This window comes from Chiloscyllium plagiosum, unplaced genomic scaffold (genome assembly GCF_037043375.1).
Source record: "Chiloscyllium plagiosum isolate Xiang-an unplaced genomic scaffold, Cpla_swu_hap1 HiC_scaffold_2, whole genome shotgun sequence".
Taxonomy (NCBI): domain Eukaryota; kingdom Metazoa; phylum Chordata; class Chondrichthyes; order Orectolobiformes; family Hemiscylliidae; genus Chiloscyllium; species Chiloscyllium plagiosum.
The window spans coordinates 10744473-10759861 of NW_028270140.1; positions in this window are offsets into that span (position 1 = coordinate 10744473).

Consider the following 15389-nt stretch of genomic DNA (forward strand, 5'->3'; position numbering starts at 1 on the left):
AAAACAATTAACCATGAATGTGATGATGGTGTAGTGAGATTAGAGAAAAATAGTGCACTATTCCCAACTCCACCATAACGCTATTTAAACACCTCCCTCTTCGTAAAACACTAATTCATGAATTTTTTCAGTCATTCACTTTTTGCTCGCAGCTATCTGTCACCAGATACAAGCACTTATGATTTCTCTACTTTTTGATCTAAAATGATCTAAACATTAGCATTAAAGTCATTAGAGCTTATCTTTTAATGTTTCCTTATCCTAACAACTGCCAGCAGGTTATAACACATAGGCTACTACCACGTTATTATGGGTTTTAAACATGTACGCACTTAAACTTTATGATTACATTTGTCTACTCTTTTCGCAGACTTGCATGTGATTTTTCAAAGCCTGTGACACATCAAAATTATTTTGTAAATAAAACAGTGTTGAAATCGGGGAATAAAGTCAGTGACTGACAAGCATAAAAAGCTACTTCAAGCAACAGAAGAGCGATTCAAAGAAGTAAACTAAAACTTTCATACTCTGTGTTGGATAAATGTAACTCGCGCTGAAACTATGAAGAAAAAACACCATTAAACAAACATTAAACAGATTTAAGGTTTTGGCATAAAGTCTGAAACTCAGCAGGTTTGGCAACATTTTTGGAGAGAGACATAGAGTTCACATTTTCAGTCCCATGACTTTTCTTCAGAATTGTCAGGTGACAGGTGACACTTAGAAAGGTTGTGATTTCAAATGAACCTGTTGGACTATAACCTCCTCCATCACCACACCCTAACTACCCTTGATTGGAGGAAGAACGCCTCATCTACCGTCTTGGGGCCCTCCAACCATAAGGGATCAATGTGGATTTCACCAGTTTCCACATTTCCCCTCCACCCACCTTGTCCCAGTTCCAACCTTCCAACTCAGCACCGCCCTCATGACCTGTCCTACCTGTCCATCTTCCTTCCCACCTATCCGCTCCACCCTCCTCACTGACCTATCACTTTTACCCTCACCTCCATCTATCTATCACACTCTCAGCTGCCTTCCCCTTAGCTCCACCCTCTCCCATTTATCTCTCTACCCCCAGGGCTCACAAGCCTCATTTCTGATGAAAGGCTCTTGCCCGAAATGTCGATTCTGCTGCCCCTCAGATGCTGCCTGACCTGCTGTGCTCATCTAGCACCACACCCTCGACTATAACCTGGTGTTGTGTGACTTCTGATGTAGTGGTGGGACAGTGATGGACAGGCCATAAGTGTCCAATTAGGAGCCTCTGCACCTTCAAACATGCCAACAGGGGCCATATAATCCAGCCCTATATCACTGTTACCTCCCAATTCGTGAAACACTCTCCCTCCCCGTGGTGTAACTACCCACGAAGGACTACAGTGGTTCAAGAAGATGGCCCATTACCATCTCACTAACAATTAAAAATGTTCACCAAAGTGTTGATTCCACAGCTCCATCCCATCTCTAGACCATTTTTGGTTCAGATATACAACACTGGTAATCATGGGTCATTGTAGGGTCAATTAGAATACCAGATGCGTGGCTGGGAATGTTGCTGGGGACTTGCTTGAACAATCACGGGGCTGTCAATTGGGTCAATTTCAGAAGGTTGGACCGGCAATTGGAATTAAATACTTCAGCAATTAGAATCATAACATCATAGATTACAGTGCAGGAATCCAAAATCTCACAGCTTTAATGCCTCAAGTGAAAAATTCTGTCAATCAAGAAACTAATGACGGTGGTGTGAATATGCACAATTGCATATGCAACTAGCAAGTCTTAGTCTCAGTGCCAATAGAGAACCGCATGTTGAAAACCCCCCCTCTGCAATATTCAGGCACTAGATTGTGTCCACATAATTCTGGAAAGTACCTAAAGCTGGACTATATAAAGCCTTTCATTGGGGTAGAGAGAAGCACTGCCAGAGAACAGAATGAGCAAGAGGATATTATCTGCCATAATGGAATAGATAAATATACAAGTTCCAAGCTGTGCCTGAAAGTGATGTTACAGGTTTTTGCATGTGTAAAGAATTCGTTTTTGCTCATTTGGCAGCACGTGGAGAGCTGAGAAACACACTCTCCCTTCTTTGCCCATAATTGTACCAGAGAAACCGCAGCCAAGTCCTACAGTGGCTCAAAGGTCATTGCTCACAGCACCATGTAGTGCCAAGGTGTGTTGGTAGAAGTGCCGCACAGATATGTTCACCAATGAAAAGGAGGCAAAGAATTACAGGAGGGCAATCCACAACAAACGAGAGAGAAGAAGTGGTGGAGGAGGATCACTCCTCACTATTTTTAGTCCTTTCTCGCCACTCAGTCTGAGGCAATCAATTCCAGTCTGCAGCAAAGAAATCGGAAATTGTGGAGAGAAAACTGCAGAGAATCTGAGGCCTGGCTGATTTCTGTGGGACATTTGTTAGCATTGAAGGTAATTTATCACCTGGAGAATGGCTTATCCTGAACAAACAGTTATTTTGTTCTGGCTGTTATTTGGACAACACCTTTCACTACACTATACACGGCACCATACAAATGGAGAAAAGATTATGTAAGAACAAAGGATATGGACCGTCAAAGTTCCATTGTGTACAGAACACATTTTACATAAAAACGCATTGGAATCTTTTCACCTTGGACAGCAATCTGATACTACCTAAACCCACTTTAAATAAAGTACACCAAAAGGAAATCACACTTCATACAAAAATTGGAAAATATCAGAAATTGGGGTGGCACTGCAGCTCCGTGGTCAGCACTGCTGCCTCATAGCGCCAGGGACCCAGGTTCAATTCTGCCCTCGGGTGACTGTCTGTATGGAGTTTGCACATTCTCCCAGTGTTTGTGTAGGTTTCCTCTAGGTGCTCTGATTTCCTCCCTCAGTCCAAAGATGTGCAGGCAAGGTCATGATAAATTAGGTAAAAACAATGACTGCAGATGCTGGAAACCAGATTCTGGATTAGTGGTGCTGGAAGAGCACAGCTGCTCAGGAAGCATCCAAGGAGTAGTAAAATCAACATTTCAAGCAAAAGTCCTTCATCAGAAATACAGGCAGAAAGCCTGAAGGGTGGAGAGATAAGTGAGAGGAGGGTGGGGGTGGGGAGAAAGTGCATAGAGTAGAATAGGTGAGTTGGGGAGGGGATGAAGATGATAGGTCAGGGGCAGGGGAGGGTGGAGTGGATAGGTGGAAAAGAAGATAGGCAGGTAGGACAGGTCATGGGGACAGTGCTGAGCTGGAAGTTTGGAACTAGGGTGAGGTGGGGGAAGGGGAAATGAGGAAACTGTTGAAGTCCACATTGATGCCCTGGGGTTGAAGTGGTCCGAGGTGGAAGATGAGGCGTTCTTCCTCCAGATGTCTGGTGGTGAGGGAGCGGCGGTGAAGGAGGCACAGCCGCTTGGCCACCCCAATGTCCTCGGCAGAGTGGGAGGGGGAGTTGAAATGTTGGGCCACAGGGCGGTGTGGTTGATTGGTGCGGGTGTCCCGGAGATGTTCCCTAAAGTGCTCTGCTAGGAGGTGTCTAGTCTCCCCAATGTAGAGGAGACCGCATCGGGAGCAACGGATACAATAAATGATATTGGTGGATGTGCAGGTAAAACTTTGATGGATGTGGAAGGCTCCTTTAGGTCCTTGGATGGAGGTGAGGCATGATAATAAATTGCCCACAGTGTCCAGGGGTGTGCAGCTAGGTGGATTAGACATGGGAAATGCAAGATTATACAGATGGGGTTGGTCTAGGTGGAATGCTTACTGGAAGGTCAGTGTGGACTCAATGGGCCCAAATAGCTACTTCCACACTGAAAGGATTCTGACTCCAGAACTCTAATAAAATGAAAAAATATATATACTTAATATATTTTTAATTATTTCAATCTATCCAGGATTTCGGAGTCACGTTGGCTGCTTGGGCCCTCCTACAGCATTTGGAGAGATTCTGTTTTTCCAAATATGAATCAGTAATGTTTTTTGAAACTTATCCAAATCACCAGTGCACCACCTAGAGGTTGAGCTGTACATTAAATCTGTGACAAGGATAAACTAAGCATAAGGTTTACTGTTTTCATAAAGGCACTTCACATGTTATTCTACCATCAGCTATTTAGTGGAGCATAAATTCAAAACTTTTCGATGGACTAATTCATTAGTGCAGCAAACTTTGTTTTAACCGACACCTTAATGGCTCTGCACACTCGATAAACCAGCAAAGCATGTGTAGCTGAAACATCAGAAATTTTCTGTACGTGTATTTTTGCGATCCCTGAGTAGTTGAGGATGTGAGAAGGTTATATGTTGGCAAGTTTTATTTCAGGCAAAACTGCATTCTTATTTAAGTGATTTGTGCTGTAAATAAAGTATAACCATGATGTGTGTAATCCCTGCAGGCCATTTCTATTTACTTAGTTGTTTTCTATTGATTAGGTGGTCCTCTTGATCAAATGGAATATTTTACCAACTGACCACTCCTGGTCCCATAGGTGCTGGTTAATAAAAGGTTTGCTGTCTAATGAATAGCAGAACATTATCAGACAGGTTTATTTTGCACACCTTTACTTACCTTCTCTTCACTCTTTAAAAAAATGTTTTTTCGTGGAATGTTTAAGTCATGGAAAGCTCACTTTGTCTGAACTCGGATGACCTGTTGGATGAAGAGGTGCATTGCACATGGAACAATGGTCATGTTCGCTCTCTAGCAAGTTCAACATCCACCCCCCAGGCCATGAGTAATGCCAAGAATCCTGACCAAATTTCTTCCTTCTTCCCCAGCCTTGTTTGAGATGAACTAACTCAAGCAAATCGAGTTTTTGCAAAGAAGATCTGGAAAGAGATACTATAGCTTTTGCCAAGACTCATTCAGAGTAGCTCCATAATGCAGGCCTCTAACAGGTTAGCTAACAGTAAACAGAGAGTAGGGACAAAAGGGCTATTCTAAGATGTATTAAGTGGGGTGCTACAGGAATCAATTTTAACAACTGAACAATTAACAACCTTTATCAATGATGAAGGGACAGAATATATGGCAGTTAAATTTGCTGAGTACACCAAGATTGATAGAAAATTAAGTTGGAGAAAGTGTGCACTGCAGATGCTGGAGATCAGAGTCGAGAATGTGGTTCTGGAAAAGTGCAGCAGGTCAGGCAGCATCTGAGGAGCAGGAGAATTGACATTTTGGGCATAAGCCTGGGAATATTCCTGATGAAGGGCTTATGCCCGAAATGTCAATTCTCCTGCTCCTCAGATGCTGCCTGACCTGCTGTGCTTTTCCAGCACCACACTCTCGACTTAGAAAATTAAGTTGTCAAGTGGAAATATAGGACTGTCAAATTCAAACAAACCCTCAAACAGCATGTCATCCAGAGCCTTCCCAGTACCTCTACATTTCTCATGGCTTAACCACCCAGCCAACACATTCCTGAACACTATGAGAAATTTAACATGGCTAATCCGCCTAACTGCCACATCTTTGCACTGTGGTAGGAAACTAGAGCACCCAGGGGAAACCCAAGGGGAGTTCTGACTACCGAGCCACCATACCACCCCTAGCGATGTAATATATTTAATTTGAGAGGGATTGGAGAACTCTGCAGAAAGAGCAGGTGGGTGTCCTGGTGCATGAATCCGAAAATTAGCATGCAGGTATGGCAAGTAATTAGGAAGGTGAATGGAATGTTTGTGTTTATTCGGAGGGCAATGAAATATAATAGAACACCAGTGAGGTCACATTTGTACAATTTGCTCCTTAATTGAATAAAGCATATGTGTTACAAGCTGTTCAGAGAAGGTTCACTTGACTCATTCCTGGGGAAATGGATTACCTAATGAAGAAAGAGCTGCTGGAGTGAAAAGCCACTCTCTCCCAGTGGCTGTGATGCCCTAAACCTCTAAACAAATATTTCCTCCAAAGGAATGGAGAGTGAGCTATGTGAGATCTCTCAGTCGTACTCTCACAGATGCATTCAGACAGTGATGATGCCAACTATGCAAGTTCATTTTCTTCCTCCATGGTGATGTACCTTTTGAGCCTAATGGCAGCATTTAGGATCATAGTTGGTTTCCCCCAGGCACAGGGTACTATTGACTATCCTAACGTGGCACTGAGAGGGCTGTGTCACAATGCTGTGGAATTCATCTACAGGAATGCATTCCATTCCACTAGTGTTCAGGTGATTTGAGATCACTGTTACCATTTCCTAGAGTTATGTGCCCACAACCTCGGCATCTGCCATATCTTTTTATTTATTATGGTTCCCTCATGGAACGTGGGCCAGCAAATCTTGCTTGTCCCTAGTTGCCTTTCAAAAGGTGGTGGTGAGCTGCCTTCTTGATCCACTGCAGTCCACGTGCTGTAGGTAAACCCATAATGCCTGGAGGGAATTCCAGGATTTTGACCCAGTGTGTTTGTCTCTTTTTGACTTCTACATCTTGGAGCACCCTCATGGACCTGGTGCATCTGAGAGTCCAGGAGCATTACAGGCTGGTTAATGGGGGACAAGGGCTACTTACTACAGCCAGAGTTCATGAGACTATCATGCAATCTCTTGTCATGTGAAGTGTAGACATACTGTTGCCTATTCATCAACTGAGGTGGTGGTGGAGCAGACAACAGAGTCGATAAAGATGCAGTTCTTGCTTGGACAGGTCATTGTGATGGGAAAGGGTACATTGTGCCGTCAGTACAGTATACAGTATTTCAGACAGAGTGTGCCTATCTCATGCTGGTGTGTTGTGCTCTGCATAGGGGCCATGTGCTGAATGATGAGGATCTGGGGGAAGGGAGCCTCCTGCTGAGGAGGAGAGTGAGAATATTGTGGAGGAGGAAGCTCTCCACATCCGTGTCCATGAAAGCATTCAGTTGCATCAGGTGCTACAAGCCAAATAGGACGTAACTGACCCCAGGTTCCAGTAGATGAGTGCTGGGAGCAGCGGACAATTAGATTAGATTACTTACAGGGTGGAAACAGGCCCTTCGGCCCAACAAGTCCACACTGACCCGCCGAAGCGCAACCCACCCATACCCCTACCCCTACATTTACCCCTTTAACCTAACACTATGGGCAATTTAGCGTGGCCAATTCACCTGACCCTGCACATCTTTGGACTGTGGGAGGAAACCGGAGCACCCGGAGGAAACCCACGCAGACACGGGGAGAACGTGCAAACTCCACACAGTCAGTCGCCTGAGTCGGGAATTGAACCCGGGTCTCTGGCGCTGTGAGGCAGCAGTGCTAACCACTGTGCCACCATGCCGCCCACAATTGTGGAATGTAAAATAATCATTGGCCATCATGCCAAAGCTTTGTTTACATTGTGAGGATGAATTTCAGCCTCTACTCATTTTGTTTGTGATCATTTTTGCTGTGTGCACACTAAAGCTGACGTTTGGGATTATCGGATCGTGTACTTGTCGGTGAAGTTCCTCTCCTGGACAATGACAAGCTGCTGGGCACTGAGGACAGATTGATCATTGATAATCACTCGTTAATGAGTTTGATTTGATGAGGTGCACATGAGAAGAAACAGCAAGGGTCCCTCCGTGAAACTGACATTTAGATATAAAAAGAATCAATCCATTGTGTTATATCAGCTCATTGATACCATTCCTCATGTTTGTGAGTTTGGGTGAGCGAATGTGTGTGTGGCTGTTGTTGACTCACAGCTGCTTGGGGAGTGGCTAGGGTCACCTTCTCTGGAGGTAGGTGTGCATTGCCTGAGGAGCAAATAGATTTCACACTCTTTATCACTCATTGCCACATTGCTGCTTGCGAGAGCTTGCTGTCTGCAAACTGCTGTATTTCCTGCATTACAACAACCACTATGCCTCAAACTTACTTAATTGGCAATTAGAATCTTTGGAATATCCCAATATTATATAAATGCAAGCTTTTGCTTTTTTTTCTTTATAATTCACATTTTAAAAAATGGTATAGTGATCATTTTTAAATTGACAAACATGATCAGATACTCTGATCTACAATGAGAGTCATTGGATAGGAATGATGTCCAGTTTATCATCTGCATCTCTTTTCAAATAACAAATAGAGTTAAAAGTTTCCCAACCTCTATGGACAAACTGAATCCAAAAAGTAAAAAAAAAAGCTGCATTTTATTTCATCCAGCTCTGTCAAATTTGCTTTCTTTGGATAATTTACATTGCACTTTTTTTTCTTCGTTTTCATTTCCATTGACTGAAGAATAGTGATATTACTCTTGGCAATTGTTATTGTGATCTACAGTACAGTTTTAAGGCACACATTAAGGTGCACAGGATGCTACCTAACTTAGTACTTTTCTGTAACCATACTTGTGTTAAAATAGCTAAAGCTGAATAAAACCAATATTCAATAATAGACAATTGCAGATTATAAGAATGTACACATTATGTATACATTCAAGTATGAAAGCACACTGCACTAATCTACTGCAATATAATGTTTGTCAGTAACCTGTTTATCTGACTGTAATGGTTACCCTTTTAACTTTATTTCTTATTTTCTAATTTATACTGTGAATTAATGTCAGGTAGTGTAAATTTTTTTACTTCCCTAGTTTATATCTAAGATTCATACCTAGTTGAGAGGCGATTTTGTAAACGTTTCACTGTACTCCTGTACTTTTGTATTCAGGTATCTGTGACAATAAACCTAATTCTAATCCTATATTGTAAACAACATAAGAGCAGTTTTTACACATAGTGCTGCTCTCTGCTGGTAGAATTACAAATAAGTCTACAACGTTTCCATACAGCCACAAAGTAAATGGCTTAGATTATTTCTGCAGTGTTTTCAATGAGATTCTATCAAAGTTCAAGAGACAATCCAGAGAAATGTCCCTTCCTGTGTAACTTCCAGGCAGCAATCCATATGCCTATCAGAAGGATGTTGTGAAATTTGAAAGGGTTCAGAAGAGACTTACAGGGATGTTGCCAAGGTTGGAGGGTTTGAGCTATAAAGAGAGATTGAATAGGCTGGGGCTATTTTCCCTGCAGCATCAGAGGCTGAGGGGTGACCTTATAGATGTTTATAAAATCATGATGGGCATGGATAGGGTAAATAGACAAGGTTGGGGTAGTACAGAACTAGAGGGCATAGGTTTAGGGTGAGAGTGGAAAGACTTAAAAGGGACCTAAGGGGCAACATTTTCTCACAGAGCTTGGTGCATGTATGGAATGAGCTACCAGAGGAAGTGATGGAGGCTGGTACAATTACAACATTTAAAAGGCATTTGGATGGGTATATGAATAGGAAGGGTTTAGACGGATACGGGCCAAGTGCTGGCATTTGGGATTAGATGACGTTAGGATATCTGTTTGGGATGGACGAGTTGGATCAAAGGCTCTGTATCCATGCTATACATCTCTATGACTCTATGTTGGAGAAACTGTTGTGGATGACCTACTAGGCTAAGCACTTGGACAGTAAGACTCTGGTTAGGAGAGCTTCACAGTCATTACCTAAGCAAGATGCTGTTGGAATGTACAGACAATTAACTTATTTGGTTCCCCTCGACAGTTGCAGAAGGAAGATCATATTACAATCTAACACTTATATGTTTTACATGCCTGGTTTCTCTGAAGAACTGAGGGCAAACAGCTGAGACACTGGGGGAGAAGATGTGGGTGGCATGCACTCTCTCCCACACACTTTGCAAGCTTTGAACCTTGTTTACTCACTGTAGCCATTCAGGGACAATCTAGGTGCACGAAAGGGCTTGTTAAACAAATTCAGTCCAGCACTAACTAGAAAAATCAAATCAGCTGTCAGCACCCTTAAATTACTTGCAAAAAGACTACTAAAGTCAACAAATTCAACCTGAAGCCAACCAAGTCACCAATCTACAGATCATCTATTCCTCTCAGCTTTAGCAACATTTCCTTCCTCATTCTCTAATCTGACTTTATATCTGTGTGGAAACTATCTTTTTATTTTACTTAGACCAAAGTTTGTGAGAAGATTTGTAGCTCGGGTGCTTGTTGCTGTGGTTCTGTTCGCCGAGCTGGAAGTTTTTGTTGCAAACGTTTCGTCCCCTGTCTAGGTGACATCCTCAGTGCTTGGGAGCCTCCTGTGAAGCGCTTCTGTGGTGTTTCCTCCGGCATTTATAGTGGCCTGTCCCTGCCGCTTCCGGTTGTCAGTTTCAGCTGTCCGCTGTAGTGGCCGGTATATTGGGTCCAGGTCGATGTGTTTGTTGATGGAGTTTGTGGATGAGTGCCATGCTTCTAGGAATTCCCTGGCTGTTCTTTGTTTCGCTTGCCCTATAATGGTAGTGTTGTCCCAGTCAAATTCATGTTACTTGTCGTCTACATGTGTGGCTACTAGGGATAGCTGGTCGTGTCGTTTCGTGGGACATGAAACGTTTGCAACAGAAACTTCCAGCTCAGCGAACAGAACCACAGTTACTTAGACCAGTTTACGTATAACAAAACTAAACCTCTTCATTGTTAAACTCAAGAGGGCAACCCCGCCACATCTCATTGTAACAAAAGAAAGATTCCAAGACGGCCATGATTTTTCACCAGCCTTTTCCTGTTTTGTGATCTTCAAAACACATTCATTTCTGACACCTTGCACTTTCCATCTCCTTCAAAAACCAATCCTTTTTTTAACAATGACTTCAGCGGAAACAAAAATTGAGAGATGTGTAATAGGCTGCCAACTTGCTGCCATGTTGCCTTGCTGTGACATGTCAAGATACAGCCTAATAGGCTCTGCAACACATTATAGTCTGTAGCAGAGTTTATGCAGTGTTACTTAATGACAGTATCTTCATTTGTTCATAATTTATAAAGATGCTAAGGAATAAATGACCATCCAACTAAAGTAGTCCCACCAGGAGAATGCTGCAGAGTAATTCATTTCAATCACCGAGTTGTTAAAGTTCAGAAGGAAGCCATATAGTCCATCATGCCTGCACCAGTTCTACCATCCAGTGCCAATCTCCTTCCTTCTCCATTAAAGGAAAGCATACCAAACACCTTCTTCATTATCCTAACTACGTGAGACTCCATTTTCAAGGAACTATGAACCTGCACTCCAAGGTCTCTTTGTTCAGCAACACTCTCTAGGACCTTAACATTAACTGTATAAGTCCTGCCCAATTTGCTTTTCCAAAATGCAACACCTCTGCATACTATTACTTACTGAAAAAACATCCAAAGCCCTCTTGAATGCCTCAATTGAATCTGCCTCCACCACGTGTCTGGAAAAATGCACTCCCTTATCAAATTGCTGACTGTCTGATAAGGTTCTTCATTACTAAATTGCCCAGAGTGTCCCAGGGGTCTGCAGGCTAGATGGGTTAGTCATGGGAAGTACATGGTTATAATATGGTATAGGTCTGGATGGGATGTTCTTTGGAGGATCAGCATGGACTCGATGGACTAAATAGCCTGCTTCCACATAGTAGGGATTCTATGATTCAATGTTACATCACTCCTCATTTGCATTTCTCTTTAAATCAATGCCTTCTTATTCTTTATAGAGTCATAGAGATGTACAGCATGGAATCAGACCCTTCGGTCCGACCTGGTCGTGCCGATCAGATATCCCAACCCAATCTAGTCCCACCTGCCAGCACCTGGCCCATATCCCTCCAAACCCTTCCTATTCATATACCCATCCAAATGCCTCTTAAATGTTGCAATTGTACCAGCCTCCCACCACATCCTCTGGCAGCTCATTCCATACACGTACCACCCTCTGCGTGAGAAAGTTGCCCCTTAGGTCTTTTTTATATCTTTCCCCTCTCACCCTGAACCTATGCCCTCTAGTTCTGGACTCCTCGACCCCAGGGAAAAGACTTTGTCTATTTATCCTATCCATGCCCCTCATAATTTTGTAAACCTCTTTCAGGTCACCCCTCAGCCTCCGATGCTCCAGGGAAAACACCCCCAGCCTGTTCAGTCTCTCCCTCTAGCTCAGATCCTCCAACCCTGGCAACATCCTTGTAAATTTTTTCTGAACCCTTTCAAGTTTCACAACATCTTTCTGATAGGAAGGAGACCAAAATTGCACACACAATTCCAAGAGTGGCCTAACCAATGTCCTGTACAGCCGCAACATGACCTCCCAACTCCTGTACTCAATACTCTGACCAATAAAGGAAAGCATACCAAACACCTTCTTCACTATCCTATCTACCTGTGACTCCACTTTCAAGGAGCTATGAACCTGCACTCCAAGGTCTCTTTGTTCAGCAACACTCCCTAGGACCTTACCATTAAGTCCTGCTAATATTTGCTTTCCCAAAATGCAGCACCTCACATTTATCTGAATTAAACTCCACCCACCACGTCTCAGCCCATTGGCTCATCTGATCAAGATTCTGTTGTAATCTGAAGTAATCCTCTTCGCTGTCCACTACACCTCCAATTTTGGTGTCATCTGCAAACTTACTAACTGTACTTCTTATGCTTGCATTCCAAACCATTTATGTAAATGACAAGGAGTAGAGGGCCCAGCACCGATCCTTATGGCACTCCACTGGTCACAGGCCTCCAATCTGAAAAACAACCCTCCACCACCACCCTCTGTCTTCTACCTTTGAGCCAGTTCTGTATTCAAATGGCTAGTTCTCCCTGTATTCCATGAGATCTAACCTTGCTAATCAGTCTCCCATGGGGAACCTTGTCGACCGCCTTAATGAAGTCCATATAGATCACATCTACTGCTCTGCCCTCAACAATCTTCTTTGTTACTTCTTCAAAAAACTCAATCAAGTTTGTGAGACATGATTTCCCACACACAAAGCCATGTTGACTATCCCAAATCAGTCCTTGCCTTTCCAAATACATGTACATCCTGTCCCTCAGGATTTCCTCCAACAACTTGCCCACCACTGAGGTCAGGCTCACCAGTCTATAGTTCCCTGGCTTGGCTTTACCACCCTTCTTAAACAGTGGCACCACGTTTGCCAACCTCCAGTCTTCCGGCATCTCACCTGTGACTATCGATGATACAAATATCTCAGCAGGAGGCACAGCAATCACTTCCCTAGCTTTCCACAGAGTTCTCAGGTACACCTGATCAGGTCCTGGGGATTTATCCACCTTTAACTGTTTAAAGACATCCAGCACTTCCTCCTCTGTAATCTGGACATTTTGCAAAATGTCACCATCTATTTTCCTACAGTCTATATCTTCCATATCCTTTTCCACAGTAAATACTGATGCAAAATATTCATTTAGTATCTCCCCCATTTTCTGTGGCTCCACAAAAGGCTGCCTTGCTGATCTTTGAGGGGCCCTACTTTCTCCCTAATTACCCTTTTGATCTTAATATATTTGTAAAAACCCTTTGGATTCTCCTTAATTCTATTTGCCAAAGCTATCTCATGTCTCCATTTTTCCCTCCTGATTTCCCTCTTCAGGATACTCCTACTTTCTTTATACTCTTCTAAGGATTCACTCGATCTATCCTGTCTATACCTGACATATGCTTCCTTCTTTTTCTTAACCAAACCCTCAATTTCTTTAGTCATCCAGCATTCCATATACCTACCAGCCTTCCCTTTCACCCTGACAGGAATATACTTTCTCTGGATTCTTGTTATCTCATTTCTGAAGGCTTCCCATTTTTCAGCCGTCCCTTTACTTGCGAACATCTGCCTCCAATCAGCTTTCGAAAGTTCTTGCCTAATACCGTCAAAATTTGCCTTTCTCCAATTTAGAACTTAAACTTTTAGATCTGGTCTATCCTTTTCCATCACTATTTTAAAACGAGTAGAATTATGGTCGCTGGCCCCAAAGTGCTCCCCCACTAACACCTCAGTCACCTGTCCTGACTTATTTCCCAAGAGTAGCTCAAGTTTTGCACCTTCTCTAGTAAGTACATCCACATACTGAATCAGAAAATTGTCTTGTACACACTTAAGAAATTCCTCTCCATCTAAACCTTTAACACTATGGCAGACCCAGTCTATGTTTGGAAAGTTAAAATCCCCTACCATAACTAACCTATTATTCTCATAGATAGCTGAGATCTCCTTACAAGTTTGTTTCTCAATTTCCCTCTGACTATTGGGGGGTCTATAATATCATCCCAATAAGGTGATCATCCCTTTCTTATTTCTCAGTTCTACCCAAATAACTTCCCTGGATGCATTTCCGGGAATATCCTCCCTCAGCACAGCTGTAATGCTATCCCTTATCAAAAATGCCACTCCCCTCCTCTCTTGCCTCCCTTTCTATCCTTCCTGTAGCATTTGTATCCTGTAACATTAAGCTGCCAGTCCTGCCCATCCCTGAGCCATGTTTCGGTAATTGCTATGATATCCCAGTCCCATGTTCCTAACCATGCCCTGAGTTCATCTTCTTTCCCTGTTAGGCCCCTTGCATTGAAATAAATGCAGTTTGATTTATTAGTCTTACCTTGTCCCTGCCTGCCCTGACTGTTTGACTCACTTCTGTTCTCAGCTGCACCCCTCTCAGATCGATCTCTTTCCTCACTATCTCCCTGGGTCCCACCCCCCCACCTTACTAGTTTAAATCCTCCCAAGCAAATTTCCCTGCCAGTATATTAGTCCCCTTCCAATTTAGGTGCAATCTGTCCTTCTACTCCAAAAGTGATTCCAATGTTCCAAAAATGTGAATCCTTCTCCCATACACCAGCTCCTCAGCCATGCATTCATCTGCTCTATCCTCCTGTTCCTGCCCTCACTAGCTCGTAGCACTGGGAGTAATCCAGATATTACTATCCTTGAGGACCTCCTTTTTAAATTTCTGCCTAACTGTCTGTAATCTCCCTCCAGAATCTCAACCTTTTCCCTTCCTATATCGTTGGTTCCAAGGTGGACAATGACCTCTTGCTGGCCCCTCTCCCCCATGAGAACATTCTGCACCCTCTCTGAGACATCCTTGATCCTGGTACCAGGGAAACAACACACCATTCTGCTTTTCCTCTGCTGGCCACAGAAACGTCTGTCTGTACCTCTGACTACAGAATCCCCTAACACAATTGATCTCTTGGAAGCCGACGTACCCCTCATTGCATTAGAGCCAGTCTCAATACCAGAAACTTGGCTGTTCGTGCTACGTCCCCCTGAGAATCCATCACTTCCTACATTTTCCAAAACAGCATCCCTGTTTGAAATGGGTATATCCACAAAAGACTCCTGCCCTAGGTGCTGAACTCTCTCACCCTTCCTGGAGTTAATCCATCCATGTGACTGTATCTGAGACTTCCTCCCCCCGCCCCTCCCTATAACTGCCATCCATCACATACTGTTGCTGTTGCAAGTTCCTCATCACTTCTATCTGTCTCTCCAACCGATCCACTCGATCTGATAAGATTCGCATCCAATACAATTTATGGCAGATATAATCCGCAGTAACCCTTAAACTCTCTTTAAACTCCCACATCTGACAAGAAGTACATATCACTGCAAAGGCCATTTTT